Source organism: Saccopteryx leptura, chromosome 2 (genome assembly GCF_036850995.1).
Source record: "Saccopteryx leptura isolate mSacLep1 chromosome 2, mSacLep1_pri_phased_curated, whole genome shotgun sequence".
In the NCBI taxonomy this organism is placed as follows: Eukaryota; Metazoa; Chordata; class Mammalia; order Chiroptera; family Emballonuridae; genus Saccopteryx; species Saccopteryx leptura.
The window spans coordinates 137,593,069-137,609,551 of NC_089504.1; the positions used below are offsets into that span (position 1 = coordinate 137,593,069).

The 16,483-nt window shown below is 41.4% G+C and overlaps 1 pseudogene; it reads right to left on the reverse strand.

Annotated features, from left to right (window-relative positions):
* Nucleotides 1-3,725: 3,725 nt before the first annotated feature.
* Nucleotides 3,726-5,788, reverse strand: LOC136393901 (short/branched chain specific acyl-CoA dehydrogenase, mitochondrial pseudogene; annotated as a pseudogene).
* Between the last annotated feature and the right edge of the window lie 10,695 nt (nt 5,789-16,483).

Here is a 16,483-nt window from a genome sequence, read left to right on the forward strand (position 1 = left end):
CACAAAGATCCTTCCTGTTGCCCTTTTATAGGCACACCCATTTCTCTCCCAGTCCCACCCTCTCCAGGAAGGTTCATTTTAACTGTGCTCTGCTCTTTTCATAAGTGGCAGATTTCCTACACTGTATTTGCCTTCATATTAATAGAAAGCTAATAAAGACACCTGTTTTCAGTTCCTTCTAGCAGTAAAACTGTCTTTAGGTGCCTAAAGCCTGTTGTATCTAGGCTTGTGTTAACACTGTCGTTGAGTTTATTTTAAAGAAGGCTGTGGCAATCCACTGTCTCTCTCCTGCTTAAGTTTTCAATAACCCTAATAGTAATTAATGTGCTTCCAAATGTATCAGAAACTAAAACACAATGGGAATTTTGCTTGTTGTTTGATGATCCTTCATGACATAACCTCAACTTCTCAGGACACGTCTTGCCCTGGTTTACATTATAGAATTTCTGGCATCCTCTCAGAAGATTCTCAGGAATGTCCACCCCACAGGTCTTACCATCTGGTCCCTCCAGTTCTCCTGGTTTTCGAGTCCGGTTCTGGCAGCACTCTCTTCCTTCGTTTGGAGGCCCCACTATCCATCATTATTTCCAACATTCTCAGCTCTATCACATTTTCACTCGTTTGTTTCAGTTGTGTTATCCCCCCCCCTCCTACCTAATGACAATCTATCTTCTCCATTTCTATTAGGAGGCAATTTGGAAAAGAATATACAACATTAGGTTTTTCATCTGACAAACACAGATTCAGATCTTAATTCTGCTATTTTACCTGCAGTGGACACTTACTTACTAATTTTTGTTCACTATCATCCAATCCCTTTTCTTTTGGCAGCAACATCTCAATTCTCCTCTGGTGAATTGCATCTCTGACACTCTGTTACCTTCTTGGAGGCAGCTTCCCTCACTGAGCATATGGGCCTTGCTAGGGCACAGAGTTTCTCTCTGGAATTGGACTCAGGAGTGGAATGATCCAAAGACATCCAGTGAGTTACACAGGCAGTTATGTCCTAAAAAATCAGTCCATCTGTTCCTAACAGTAGAACCTGTGGAAAGGTTTTGGTTTCGTCCTTTACATATTGGTTCATTCACCTCCCTTTGTTTTGTCAGTCTCACATATCCTTTCAATAAGATTCCTTCATCTTACGTTAGAGTAATTTTCTTTTGTATGTAGACACAAAACCTGAACCAACTACCTGTGGCAGCTTGTATTAGTGATTTAAATCCTGTATAATCAAAAAGATTATATTTTTATATGTGCATGTCATGAGAGGTAAATGTGGAAACAAACTGAAGGAGTCTGGCATGCAGTAGCCACAATAAATCTGTGACCAGTGCATGTAGGTGAGCCTGCCCCAGAGCTTGACAATCTTCTTACTTGTTCTGGGCCATCTGCTTCTTTAAAATCCCCTCAGCAGATTTTATAAACATTCATAATTTTCTTCAAGCTGCCCATTCAACCTCCACCTCAACCTCAACAGTGTGTCTCAAGTGCTACAGGAGAATGTCAAGGAGACAGAGGTACCAGGCTTGCAGGGTGTTAGAAGGTTTTATTGATCTTGTGATTCATGCCAGCATTGTGATGGCTCAGACTCAGCTCAAAGAATAAACTTTTGGGAAAACATCTATGATCCAAGCCATCCCAAACTTGCAACATTGATCATTATCTACATCCTATAATGTGTTTGTGATATTCAGAGGGATTCTGTGTTCCCTTTTAAAAAAATTCTTTCCTTATTTTTTATTTATTGGTGGGGGGGGGGGGGGGGCTTGAATTGTTGTTCCACTTATCCATTCCCTCAGTGGTTGATTACTGCATGTGCCCTGACTAGGGATCAAACCCACAACTTTAACACTTAGGATGATGCTCTAACCAACTGAGCTAACCATTTAGGGCCTGTGTTTCCTTTTGCACATATACACCTTCTGTAGTTTGCAGTAGTAGATCAGTGGAGTAAGGCTGTAATCTGCTCTGCTGCTAAAATTCTTCCTCCTAATTTGATGATGTTGGACTTGAAGTCGTATCTGGTAGCTTATCTTCTTTTTTTTCTTTAGGAAACAGTATTCAATTTAATAAAGAGAGAAATTGTATTTTTGAAAAATAATACATGATAGAATAAATATTATTATTAAATATTTAAATATATTCTGATGATTAAACCAAATTATTTAAGCTTTACACTTGAAAAGTAATGCAGAGATTTGGTTTTAAAATGATCTGCTGAGCCTGACCAGGCAGTGACATACTGGATAGAGCATCAAACTGGAATGCACAGGACCCAGGTTCAAAACCCCGAGGTCGCCAGCTTGAGTATAGGCTCATCTGGCTGGAGTATGGGTTTACCAGCTTAAGCGTAAGGTTGCTGGCTTGAGCATGAGATCATAGACATAACCCCATGGTCGCTAGCATGAGTCCTAAGGTCACTGGCTTAAAGCCCAATGTTACTGGCTTGAGCTCAAGGTTGCTGGCTTGAGCAAGGAGTCACTCACTCTGCGGAGCCCCCTGGTCAAGGCACATATGAGAAAGCAATCAATGAGCAACTAGGGTATCACAATGAAGAATTGATGCTTCTTATTTCTCTCCCTTCCTGCCTGTCTTTATCTGTCCCTCTCTCTGACTCTCTCTGTCAAAAAAAATAAATAAATAAGTAGCCTGACCTGTGGTGGCACAGTGGATAAAGCGTCGACCTGGAATGCTGAGGTCGCCGGTTCAAAACCCTGGGATTACCTGGTCAAGGCACGTATGGGAGTTGATGCTTCCTGCTCCTCCCCTCTTCTCTCTCTCTCTCTCTCTCTCTCTCTCTCTCTCTCTCTCCTCCTTCTCTCCTCTCTAAAATGAATAAAGTCTTAAAAAAAAATAAGCCTCAACTCTTAGTCGCAGCATCTTTAAAAAAATAAATAAATAAGTAAGTAAGTAAGTAAGTAAAATAATCTGCTGAAACACTCAGGAACTGCACTTTTTACATAGGTCAATTATCATAGCAAATTCTATAGTTTTACTTTTTTATTTTTCTTCTTTTCCAAGTGAGAGGAGGGAAGATAGAGAGACTCCTGCATGTGCTCCAACTTAGGATCCACCCAGCAACCCCCATCTGGAACCAATACTCTGCCTATCTTGGGCCATGCTCACAACTGAGGTATTTTAGCGCCTGAGGTGCAGGCTCCACAGAGCCATTCTCAGTGCCCAGGGCCATGGCTGTGGGAGGGGAAGAGAGAGAGAGAGAGAGAGTGAAAGAAAGAAAGAAAAGGGGGAGAAGAGGGAGAAACAGATGGTTGCTTTTTCTGTGTGCCCTGACTGGGAATCGAACCTAGGACATCCACACACAGGGCTGATGCTCTACCACTGAGCCAATCAGCCAAGGCCATTTTACTTTGTTAAAATAAAGTTTCCTTCAGTTTATATATATAACCTGCAGAATTACATCCTTATTTTCTACCCATTCTCAGGTATTTAGAAAAATTTTCATATTTTCTTTAAAAATTTGAGCAGTTTCTACCAGTTTAGCAGTTTAGATTTGAATATCTACCCTATAGCATTGCACGCTATAACAACTGTTCTTCTGACTGATTCCACAAAGTAAAGATTTAATAGGAATATAAAATTACCGTTTCTGTTAGTAATACTCCAGATGCTGATAGAGTGATCCTTCTGTATATATTGAAGCTAGATCAGTTTTTGAGAAAACATGGATATATTTCTTTCCAATTTTAAAAAATGATTTTCTGTGTCTAAGTAAGCAGACCTGTATGATAAAATAGAAAAAAAGCTTATTTCAAGATTCATGACTGAGGATGTAAATAAAATACTTCAATGCTCTGGTGTTTACTCTGTCCAAAAGTCACAGTAGTTGGCCCTGGCTGGTTGGCTCAGCGGTAGAGCATCAGCCTGGCGTGCGGGGGACCCGGGTTCGATTCCCGGCGAGGGCACATAGGAGAAGCGCCCATTTGCTTCTCCACCCCCCCCTCCTTCCTCTCTGTCTCTCTCTTCCCCTCCCGCAGCCAAGGCTCCATTGGAGCAAAGATGGCCCGGGCGCTGGGGATGGCTCCTTGGCCTCTGCCCCAGGCGCTAGAGAGGCTCTGGTCGCAACAGAGCGACGCCCCAGAGGGGCAGAGCATTGCCCCCTGGTGGGCAGAGCGTCCCGCCCCTGGTGGGCGTGCTGGGTGGATCCCTGTCGGGCGCATGCGGGAGTCTATCTGACTGTCTCTCCCCGTTTCCAGCTTCGGGGAAAAAAAAAAAAAAAAGTCACAGTAGTTTAAAATTTTACACCAGCGCCACCTATGACAAGTCCCACTCTGTAGAGACTGGTATTCTGCATCAATGTGCCTTGCAGTAGTGTTCAGCTGGATATTTGAAACGCCTGCATATATTGTTCCAATCTTTGCATCTCAAAAGTACTTTTCCATAGGGTAATCTTTAGTATAACCTACTCTATTCCTCCCATCCACTTGATATACTTACTAGTCATTGGTCTTGTAATCTCTGCTACATAGAATTTGACCATTGATGATGCTTTTATGAATGGCTTTCCAGCTTCTAATAACCTAGCAGCATTGTATGTTACTAATCTTGCAGCTTCCAGCTGGGTGGCGACCTGCCACTTGTTTTTGGACTGAACCCCTGAAAATCAAATATTCTTTTGCCAGATTGTATCCTTTTTTTAAATATATGTAATAGTGTAGTGAAAATATCCTTTCCCAGCATCTGTGCAGCAATTTCTACTCTCTCTTCATTAAAAGCTCCCTATAGCCATGTTCAATTTATCTTAGGATATTGGCTTCTGGAACCTGGACATTTTCAAATGTTAATAGGCAGGTGAAAGAAGCTCTGATTCCCAGTTTGTTTCTTGCTTTCAATATCAGTATTACGACCTAATAAGAAGAAGGTAATTCCTTTATACCCAATGGTAGGGCCTATATTTGCCATCATCAGGAAGAGCTCTGTATACTTGGCATTGCCAATCCACATCTTTGACCCACTGATGGCATAATAATTTCTTTTCTTTCTTTTTTTAAAATCAGCTCTGGTCTTCAAAGCAAATGATTCTCTACCTGCTCCAGCCTCTGAAAGGCAGAAAAATTCTCTTTTTTCTATAGCTAGCTTGGTCAAAACATAACCTTTAGTTTTTCAGTTTTCATGTTTTTGTTTTGTTTTTTAGAATTTTGTTTATTGATTTTACAGGTAGAAGGGGGCGGGGATCAAGAAGTGTAGTTGCTTCACTTTAGCTGTTCTTTGCTTGCTTGTCATATGTGCCCTGACCAGGCAAGCCCAGGCTTCAAACCTACAACCTTAGCATTCCAAGTCAGCGCTCTAACCACTGCACCAGCACAAGCCAGGCAGTTTCTATCTTTTCCTATCAGCCCACTAATTACTGTGTCCTGGATGTCATAAAATAAAGCCACAGATGCATCAACTTTGGCTAATTCCTCTGCCACCAGAACAGAGGGAAAAAGTGAAGCTCCCGTTCCTCCCTATTTTGTGTCCATTTCAACAGCCACCAAATCTTTTTGAAATAATCCAATTATTATTGATTTCTTCATTTTTGAATTTTTAGCCATTGTTGAAACCAAAGGAACAATTTGTTCCTGGGCAGAATTTTTAACAGTGCTCTTTATCATCATCTCATCTGTGTTTGTCGGGGGTTGGGGGCACAGGGTAGCCCATTATTTGTTATACTGGGTAGAGCTTCTGACTGGAAAGATTTTAGGACAGGACGAGGAATCTTTCAAGAAGACAGGCGAGTTAGGAAGAGTCTGCCCAGCAGCATGCTGCCTCGCAGCATATGAACAGCCATTCTGTCCGTCGGTGGCGCAGACTGAGTGCCCGGGCAGCCTGTCTTCTTGCCATCTGCTTCTGGTATGCTGGGAAGGCAGCACCGTCCAGTTTTTGTTTGAACAACTGTCAAGATCAGAATACTCCTGGTTCCAGAGACACTATTTGGAATGTTTCGTGCTGTCTTCCCAGTTGATCATCAGAACATGAAGATAACTTGCTGCTACAAGTAATATATGTGGTAAAGCATCTGAATTATGTCTTTATTGCAAAGCAATCTCAAAAAAACAAAAACACAAACATATCACTATAAGACAATGCCAGCCATAAGTTTATGGAATATCAATAATGAGCAGTATGTAGCACTGTGAGAGGTAGGAACATTGGCTAACTTGAAAAGCTGGTTTAAGTGTATCTCACAACCAAGCCCTATACCTTTAGTATATATTATTTATTTTATTATTAAACATAAGGAGATCCCCTTTATATATTTTTTTATTTTTCCCTTTCTCCTTCCTTCCTTCCTCCTTCCTCTTTACCTCCCTTCCTTCCTCCTTCTCTGCCTATCTAAAGTTCCATAAATAATGGACGAGCCTTAAGTTTGAGATGGCATTTTCTCAGTACATGCATTTCAAATTATCTTTATGTTTAAAATTTCATATTATTTTGCCATTTTCCATAGGCTACTGAAGTTTTTCAATGTTTAGATATTTTTTCTTGGGCCCTGGATGGATGGCTCAGTGGATAGAGCATTGGCCCAGTGTATGGGTGTCCTGGACACAATTTCCAGTGAGGGCACACAAGAGAAGTGACTATCTACTTCTCTCCCACACCCTCTCCCACTTCTCTACCTCTTCACCTCCCCCAGCCAGTGGCTTGATTGGTTCGAGGTTGACCCCGGGTGCTGAGGTAGCTCAGTGGTCCCAGTGGGTCAGCCTCAAACACTAAAAATAGCTCAGTTGATTCAAGCATTGGCCCTAGATAGGGTTGCTAGGTGGATCCTGGTTGGGGCACATGTAGGAGTCTGTCTCATTATCTCCCCTCTTCTCATTAAAAAAAATATATTGGCCCTGGCCGGTTGGCTCAGTGGTAGAGCGTCGGCCTGGCATGCAGGAGTCCCGGGTTCAATTCCTGGCCAGGGCACACAGGAGAAGCGCCCATCTGCTTCTCCACCCCTCCCCCTCTCCTTCCTCTTTGTCTCTCTCTTCCCCTCCTGCAGCCAAGACTCCATTGGAGCAAAGTTGGCCCAGGCACTGAGGATGGCTCTGTGGCCTCTGCCTCAGGTGCTAGAATGGCTCTGGTTGCAACAGGGTGACGCCCCAGATGGGCAGAGCATCGCGCCTGGTGGGCGTGCCAGGTGGATCCTGGTTGGGCGCATGTGGGAGTCTGTCTGACTGCCTCCCCGTTTCCAACTTCAGAAAAATACAAAACAAAAACAACAACAACAAAAATATACATATATTATTTTTCCATGGATGAAATATGAGTTCCTTCTTGTAGTCCTTGACCAGTTTCAAACCTTAGAGCAGCAGTAACACTGTGGACTGATGTCTGGGCATCTCTGACTAGATGATCTGGGAGTACAGAGTGATTTCATCAGTCTTAGAATGGAGGATATGAAGAGTCAAGCATGTGAAGAAGTTCTGAGTGCTCAGTCTTGATACCAATGATATCACTGGCAAAAATAACGTTTATGGCTTAAATGAGAGGAAACACCTGTTGACTTGACATCTGCTTTTGCTCTTGAGGAAGGGTACACACCAACACGGAAAGGTTAAAACTTTCTGATCTCATGTATACAAACAGCAGGCTGCTGCCTGGGGGCCCGTGATTGGGCATTACGATGTTATTGAACATGACGACCTCTTGCTCACAACACATTTATATGGTAGAAATGTGGGGGCAGCAGGAGTAGCATGATGGGCACCAGTGTCTGTACTAACAGCCCACAGAGGGACATAACTCTTAGAAATTGGTCTCAAAACAGTGGTTCAAGAAAGGTTTAGATCTGAAACCCTGAGTGTTCCAGTGAGAAGTTGGTCTTAGAGCAATTTTGTCTCAAACAGTGTTTTTCAACCACTGTGCCATGAGACATGGTCAGGTGTGCCACGGGGAAATTAAACATGGGTCCCCAAACTACGGCTAGCTTACCGGATACAGCCTGTAGAGGCTATTTATCCGGCCCGCTGCCAGCTGCCTCCATCCAAACATAAACATTCCCTCACAATCCCTCCAGCTATCAGTGGCAGGAAGAGTGGAAGCACAGGGAACACTCACTGACCAATCACCTTCTAGGATTCATCCCGACCACTAGTGATGAACCAATAGTAGGCCGCTTCTCATCCACACCCAGGAAGGTCCCCGTTCAGGCTGCCGTGGCGAGTAGTTGAAGCTGCTACTCCTCCCCATGGTCCCAATTTCTAATCCTGGTCAGGCCTGGAGGTAAATGTTGCCACCAGTAGATGAAGCCTCAGCCTCAGCTGGTTATGTTTATCCTGATGGAGTATATAGATATTTGACCTTTTTCTTTTTAAAAGAGGCCCCTGCAGAGGGTGATATACAATGCATCACAATGCATCACAATGTTATCTATATTGTATATGGCCTCCTGAAGGGTCAGCTTCTTAAAGAGCTCAAATCTCTATATACACCATCAAAACAGACAGAACAAAGGCCCCTGCACCCAGCTGACCATGAGATTTGAACCCACAACCTCAGGGAGAACTCTAGTATTTATCAGAATCCTTACCTAGAAAGCAAACTTCTCAATCTGACAGTAGAGATGGTCTGAGGACTTATGATGTTACACAAGTACCCAACATTTTCTAAAATTGATTTTGTCCAGTCTCTATATAGAGAGAGTATTTGCCAAATTAATTTGAACCCACAACCTTGATGAAAGCTCCAGTATCTATTTGCGGGACTGTATATATGAGGGGATACATAGGACTGTATATATGAGGTTACATGGGACTGTATATGAGGGGATGTTACGTGGGACTGTATTTATAAGGGGATGTTACGTGGGACTGTATACATGAGGGATGTTACATGGGACTGTATATATGAGGGGGTTATCCTTTTTTATTTAACTTTTTAAAAATAACTGTAATTTATTTAAACTTTAAATAAATTCTAACAGTTAGAGTGTCATTTTGTGTCATTTTGGTAGGTGGTGTGCCCCAGGATTTTGTAAATGTAAAAAATGTGCCGCAGCTCAAAAAAGGTTGAAAATCACTGGTCTAGAAGGACAGAATGTGGCAAGTCTTGGGACAGCCATCATGAAGTATCTGAAGGAAGTGGCAATTAGGGGTTGATTATGAGGCAAGCTGGGTACAGCTCTTACATTTATCATTTGCTGCCTAAAGCAATTTTAGGGTGAGCCTTCTGCTCTTCTTTCTGTTTAACTAAACCTATAAATAATGACTTGGCAAACTTATTGGTGGCTTCTTCTAGTAAGGGAGGAAAACCCTTGCTGTGTCCATACTCCATCATGCCTTTGCACTAAGGGTTGTTCCAACTGGATAAAACCCTTTGGAGATAAGATTCCCTTTAAAATACTTTTTATTATTTTAGGGTTTCCCCTTTCAATCAGAAGTCCTCAGAAGTGATTCATACCCTCAAATTGAGCCAACACATCTATCAATTGAAAAACTGATGGGGCTTTCACACTCTTAACTAAAGAGTTGGTTATAGTGTGGAAATAAAAAAAAAAAAAGAACTAATTTGGGAATTTAGATTTGGCAGTTAGCAGCACACAGATGGTAGCTAAAGCCACTGGTATAGATGAAGTTATACAGCAAGAGTTTTTAGAATAGTAAGAAGAAAGGGTTTTTAGAATAATAAGAAAAAAGGGGTGACTACCAATATTTATAGAAAAGTAAAGAAAGAAGATCAGCAGCCTGACCAGGCAGTGGCACAGTGGATAGAGCATCGACTTGGGATGATGAGGGCCCAGGTTCAAAACCCCAAAGTCTCTGGCTTGAGAGTAGGCTTATCCAGCTTGAGCCCAATGGACTCACCAGCTTGAGCGTGGGGTCACTGACTTGAGTGGGGGATCATAGACATGACCCCATGGTCACTCTGGCTTGAGCCCAAGGTCACTGGCTTGAGCAAGGGGTCGCTGGCTCAACTGGAGCCCCCCAGTCAAGGCACATATGAGAAAGCAATCATGAACAACTAAGGAGCCACAACTACGAGTTGATGCTTATCTCTCTCCCTTCCTGCCTCTGTCTCTTATCTATGTGTCTTTCTTTCTGTCTCTCTCACTAAAAAAGGGGAAAAAAATCAGCAATGGAGGCTGACAGTCATGAAAGGGGTAAAACAAAAGGCAAGGAGGAATGGTATCACAGCAGCCAAGGGAAAAAAGGTTCATGAAATGCTAGAGATTAAGGACTGAAAAGTACATTGGAATTTTTAACCAAGAAGTCCTTGAGATGTCACAGTGACCTGGGGATCACAGTTACATCGGAGAGACTGGGGTGCAGGTCAACTTGCTGTGGACCAAAGAAAGAAGGAGTGGGGAAGGGGAGGTTGTGTATGGACTTCTCCTTCAGAAGCGCAGCCTTGGAGACAGAGTGATAACTAGAGCAGAACCTCTAGTCTAGGAAGGGTATTATTTTTTTATTTTTCCTCAGGAAGGTGTAACAGTGAAGCTTCTGGGTATAGTTTCAGAGTATCTAGAACCAGGATAGGGAAAAGCTAGTAAAGAGGAAGTAATCAAAGTGGAGGAGCAGAAGGCTGATCGATGGAAATGGGAGAAGATAATAGAAGAAGGAAAATGTGGTGGCCATACTCCAAGACAGCCCCAGTGATCTGCGCTCCTGGTATTCACACACCTATGTCGTCTCCTCCTATGTTGTACCAAGGATAGTCTGTGTGTTCGGTTGAATATGACAGAAGTGATGCTGTGTTGCTTCTGAGATGAGGATATAAGAGACACTGTGGCTTCCAGCCTCCCCCTGCCCCCATCATTCACTCTCGGGAAGCCAACTGGCATTTCACAAGCAACCCTTGGAGTAGCACACGTGGTGGACAGCTGAGGCGTCTTCTGCCAGCCGTGTGAAGGAGCCTGCAAGTAGGTCCTCCAGTTCAGCAGCCTTCAGTGACTGCAGCCCTGTTGACATTTTGGTCGTCACTGCATGAGATACTGTGAACCAGACACACTCAGCTAAGCTGCACCCAGACTCCCCACCACCTGGAAATGGTATGAAGTAATAAATGTTTATTGTTTTAAACTGCAAAGTCCCAAATATTATTGTGTAGGGGAGGAGAGAAGAACGTTTTCCCAGCCCTCTTAAGGTCCTTGGCTCTAAAAATGAAATGGAAAGACAAAAAAAAAAAAAAAAAAAAAAAAATGAAATGGACAGAGACAGACTAGCAGGAGAAAAGCATTCAGAGTTATTTAATGTAAGTTTTACGCGACACAAGACCCCAAGAAACAGTTAAACCTGAGCGTTTTATGCTACGTGTGGTGAAGAATGGACAGAATAGAGAAATATGTTAGGTTGAGGAATATGATGTAATTGTAAGCTGGGGACACTTAGCAAGACCTGTCTGAGTGTGTGGACTTTTTCTTGGTGTCCCTTTGCCTTTGGAGGAAAGATGCTGCTTGTCTCTGGGTGTAGGGAGGGCACTTCTCACATGAGGGTTTTATGATTGGTTTCAAGGGAGAAGGGCAGGGTCAGAGTGACCTTCCTGTTTTTGCTGTTTTCTCACACTCCTTCGGCTTAAAATATTTGATATGCCGAGGTGCCATATTTTGGAGTAGCATATCCTGAACTCTATCAATAGGTTGAGTGGTAAAGAAATCTAAATTTCTACTTTCTTGATTCCGAATGTGCTAATTTTACAAAAGCTGGGGAAATAGGGGAGATATTGTCATAGCTATAATGCTGATTTCAAAGAGTGATATATAGATTGTGTATTAGGCCAAAGTAATTCAGGTCTTTGTGGTAGGGTTAAAGATGACTTAAAGTAACTTAAAGTGTACTAGGCAAAGAAGTGAAGGCCTGTTCATCTACTGAGCCTGAGCCCGTTAGCGGAAATAGATAAACAACACTGGTAGGATTAGCTTTGGGCAGGAGGTTGGCCTTGGCTTCTTCTGAGAAGCTATCACGTCTGGCCATTTTTACAAGTTCTTGTTCTTTAAGCTAACCTCTTAAAGTCATTAGCAGAGTGACAGGTAAGCTATCTGCTAATATAACTAAGTTATCCAGCAATAAGGCTTTACTGGACAAAGCAGTATGGGTGTTAGCATAAAAGCATGAATAAATACCCAAATAGTGAGAGGTTAAGTTTCCAGGCAGAAAAAAAAAAAAATGATGCATACAAAAAACCCATGCATGCATGAAGAACAGTCTGAGAATGTATCAAGTTAAAACTGTGTTCAAAGTAAAAATCATGCTTGCATGACGAACAGAGTCTCATTTAAGACAAATGAATGCCCGTGATCACAGAACAAGGAGAAATTCTTCCCAGCCAGTGGGTGTAACTGCCAAATGGGGATCATATAAAAGAAGTATGAAGGGAAAACTCATTTCAAGGTTAAAACCAGGTGGAACTGAGCTGATTCTCGAAGTTCTGCTTCAGGTTATCCAAGGGAGTTGTGCTCCCCTTAAGGATGAGATTCATATATAAGAAATTATTGTGCTGGTGAATATGGCTTACCACAGCAATAAATGTGTAAAATTTTCAGTCATTTCTATTATTTATCTCAAACCTTGTATTTTCATTTTAGAAAGGACTTATGTGCAAACCATTGCACAAAGTTTAAAATATCAAAATATGCCTGACCAGGTGGTGGCGCAGTGGATAGAGCGTCGGACTGGGACGTGGAGGACCCAGGTTCGAGACCCTGAAGTCGCCAGCTTGAGCACGGGCTCATCTGGTTTGAGCAAAAGCTCACCAGCTTGGACCCAAGGTCACTGGCTTGAGCAAGAGGTTACTCAGTCTGCTGCAGCCCCATGGTCAAGGCACATATGAGAAAGCATTCAATGAACAATTAAGGAGTTACAACAAAAAACTAATGATTGATGCTTCTCATCTCTCTCTGTTCCTGTCTGCCTGTCCCTATCCCTCTCTCTGACTCTGTCACTGTAAAAAAAAAAAAAAAAAAAATCAAAATATGCCTGACCTGTGGAGACGCAAAGGATAAAATATCAACTTGAAATGCTGAGGTCGCCGGTTCAAAAACCCAGGCTTGCCAGGTCAAGGCACATATGGGAACTGATGCTTCCTGCTCCTCCCCCATCTCTCTTTCTTTCTCTCTGTCTCCCCACCTCTCTAAAACGAATAATAAATAAAATATCAAAATACGTCTTAAAGAAAGTGGGTTTTTTTTTAACTAAAGAGTTTTAAATCATTTTCTATTCTTGTTATATTTTGGATTTCACTAGGTGGGAATGGGCTGGACCACGGTGACAGCCTGGAGCTTGACCAGGTCATGGGTTTAGGCAGAGGTAGCAAGATTAACAGGCCCTGCTGTAAGTACGGAGAAAGGTCTAACCCTGTAGGCAAGCTGTGGTTTTCATGGTTTCTAATTCAAACTTTACAGGAAATATTATAGTACTGGGAAGTAACAGACTTTGATTTGAACCTGCTTTTACTACATCATAGCTGTGTTATATATTGAGGAAGAGACTTTACCTCTCTGAGTCTCAATGTTTTCTTCACAAAACAGAGATTTAAAAAATCCTGCCATTACTACATACTGGTGTTTTCTTACAGGTTGAATGAGGTTTATATTGAATATGGGTGGGAGTCATTTTTAAACTTTAAAGTACTATAAACATAAAATTTTTATTGTTGATACTGTTATCATTCCTTCTCACCTTGAATCTTTACATTCTTGGCAAAGCTGAGATAGGCTTTAGATCTTGACTATAACTCGAAAAAGGCTAATTGCTAAAGTGAATAACTATGTTTTTTAAAAAAAAATAATATATTTAAAATTAAGCCAAGCTCCACATGGTGACCCAGCTGTAGTCTGTAAACATTTGAAGGTTTATACTCTAGTCTATACAACATGAGAAAAACACCCTATTATTTTGTCTAACCCTGTCCATGATAATGACTGATGGAGTCCATCCTGCACCATGGCCTGGAAAAAATGCTGACCTGCCTAGAAGCCTTGCACGGTAAGATAAGCCTTAGAAAACAGGAATATTCTAAAAGCCTTGAATTACAAAATAAGACGTAGTTATTTTTTACTCAAAAGACAGAAATATCTTGTTTTTCTTTCTATCAAAATGGACCCAAAAGTTATCCAATCAGAATTGTCTACCACCATAGAACAATCTGAGTTTATCTCCTGACCTTGTAACTTTCTAATCAAATGTCTTATTTTCTTGAGTAGGTGAACCAGTTTCATACTAACTTGTATCCTTTGCAAATGCAAGTTAAAACTCTAGTCTGTTCTTGCATTTGTCTCTGAGTATAAAATTCCTTCAATCTTAATTCCAAGCTCTTTACAATGTAGACCCTACATGCACAAAGTTTTCTCCTTTGCATCAATAGTACACTCTACACAAGTTGACATTTCTATCTTAACATTAAACCTCACAATTCTTTGTCCCATTTCTCCTTCTGCTGATCCTTCTGCTCCCCATTTCCTGTCCTCTTCTTCAAGGCCAATTTCTACCCTGCCTCCTTCATGAAACATTCTTTATCCACCTTAGTTTTTATCTATTTTTCTCTGTGAACTCCTTCTGTCCTTTCTGTCTACCACATCATTTATGTGACACTATATAAATCCCCATATCTATGTATTTTTCTTTTCTTTTTGTGTGTGACAGAGACAGAGATACAGAGAGAGGGACAGACAGACAGGAAGGGAGAGATGGGAAGCATCAATTATTTGTTGTGGCACCTTAGTTGTTCATTGATTGCTTTCTCATATGTGTCTTGATGGGGAGGAGGAGTTACAGCAGAGTGAGTGACCTCTTGCTCAAGCCAGTGACCTTTGGACTCAAGTCAGAGACCATGGGGTTATATCTATGATCCCATGCTCAAGCCAGCACGCAAGCTGGTGAGCCAGCTCTAAAGCCGCTGACCTCGGGGTTTCAAACTTGGGTCCTCTGCATCCTAATCCAACACTATCCACTGCACCACCACCTTGTAAGGCTGTAATTTTCTTATTTCATCATTTTTTTCTTACTATAAAAGTAAAAGTTATTCATTTAAAATACAGAAAATATAGAGGAGCACTTTTAAATGTTGAAACACTTGTAATAAAATAATAAAAAAATAATTGAATTTTTGCATGACCTGGGATGAGGAAGGGCCATCTAGTCTGATGCCAAAAATATAAACCTTAAATTCAGAAAGGGTGATTTGTCTTTGAAAAATTGTTATATTTCTATATGACATTTGTTCCATGGAGTAAAACATGCAATATCTTTTTTTTAATGATTTGAGTCAGGGGTAGTCAACCTTTTTATACCTACTGCCCACTTTTGTATCTCTGTTAGTAGTAAAATTTTCTAACCGCCCACCAGTTCCACAGTAATGGTAATTTATAAAGTAGGGAAGTAACTTTACTTTATAAAATTTATAAAGCAGAGTTACAGCAAGTTAAAGCATATAATAATAATTACTTACCAAGTACTGTATGTTGGATTTTCACTAAGTTTGGCAGAATAAATCTTTATAAAACAACTTACTATAGTTAAATCTACCTTTTTATTTATACTTTGGTTGCTCCGCCAGCACCCACCATAAAAGCTGGAATGCTCACTAGTGGGCGGTAGGGACCAGGTTGACTACTGCTGATGTGAGTTTTTAACTTTTAGAATTGCCATGAAGCCAATCAGAAGAGGCTGGTTTCCTTGAACATGGGGAAAAAATGGCCAGCCTTTTCATAGCTTGATTGTTAGAAGCACATAGCTCTACAAAGAACCTTCTCCATTGTAAAGAGAGCGTAAGCATGTGCAGGACATTGACACATAGAAAATGTTAGTATCATGAGAGCCTTTGGTGCTAGACAGAGTTTGAGCAGTTACAGCTCAAAAATGATGAAAAATTTGTGAATGCTGGAAAAGAAACAGTAGATGGGAGTTAATCACTATTTTAGTTTTAGGGCTAAAGAAAAGCTATTGAACTTGCCATTAATACTTTGAAATATGAAGAAATCACCTTTCTTTTCTTTTAATTTAAAAAATGTTTATTTTATTGATTTTAGGGAAAGAAGGGAGGAGAGAGAGAGTGAGGGAGACAGAGACAGAGACAGGAACTTTGATCTGTTCCTATATGTGCCCTGTTGGGATCAAACTGGCAACCTCTGCACTTTGGAACGGTGCTCTAACCAACTGAGCCATCCAGCTAGGGCTCACCTTTATTTTTAAAAAGCTGAAAAAGGAAGATTTCCTTTTCTCAGTGAACTAAGGTAGAATCTTTTAGTAATTTGTACCAAATAAGTCACCTTCAAACAACCATGTTATCACCACTCATGTCCCAAACTGAGTGGATAAGGCCCAAGTATGGCTTGTGAGATTCCCTTCCTCCATAGTCTCTTTGCACCCTCTGTCCCTCACCAAGATGCCCTTTGGAGCTTTCACCCTTTATTATAAATAGTTGACATTTTCTCAAACTTACGTAAAGTGTAAATAAAATCGTCTTTAGTAAGTTGAGTTATATTTATTGATCTATAACAGATCGGAAACCTATGGCTTGCGAGCCAGATGTGGCTCTTTTGATGGCTGCATCTGGCTTGCAGACA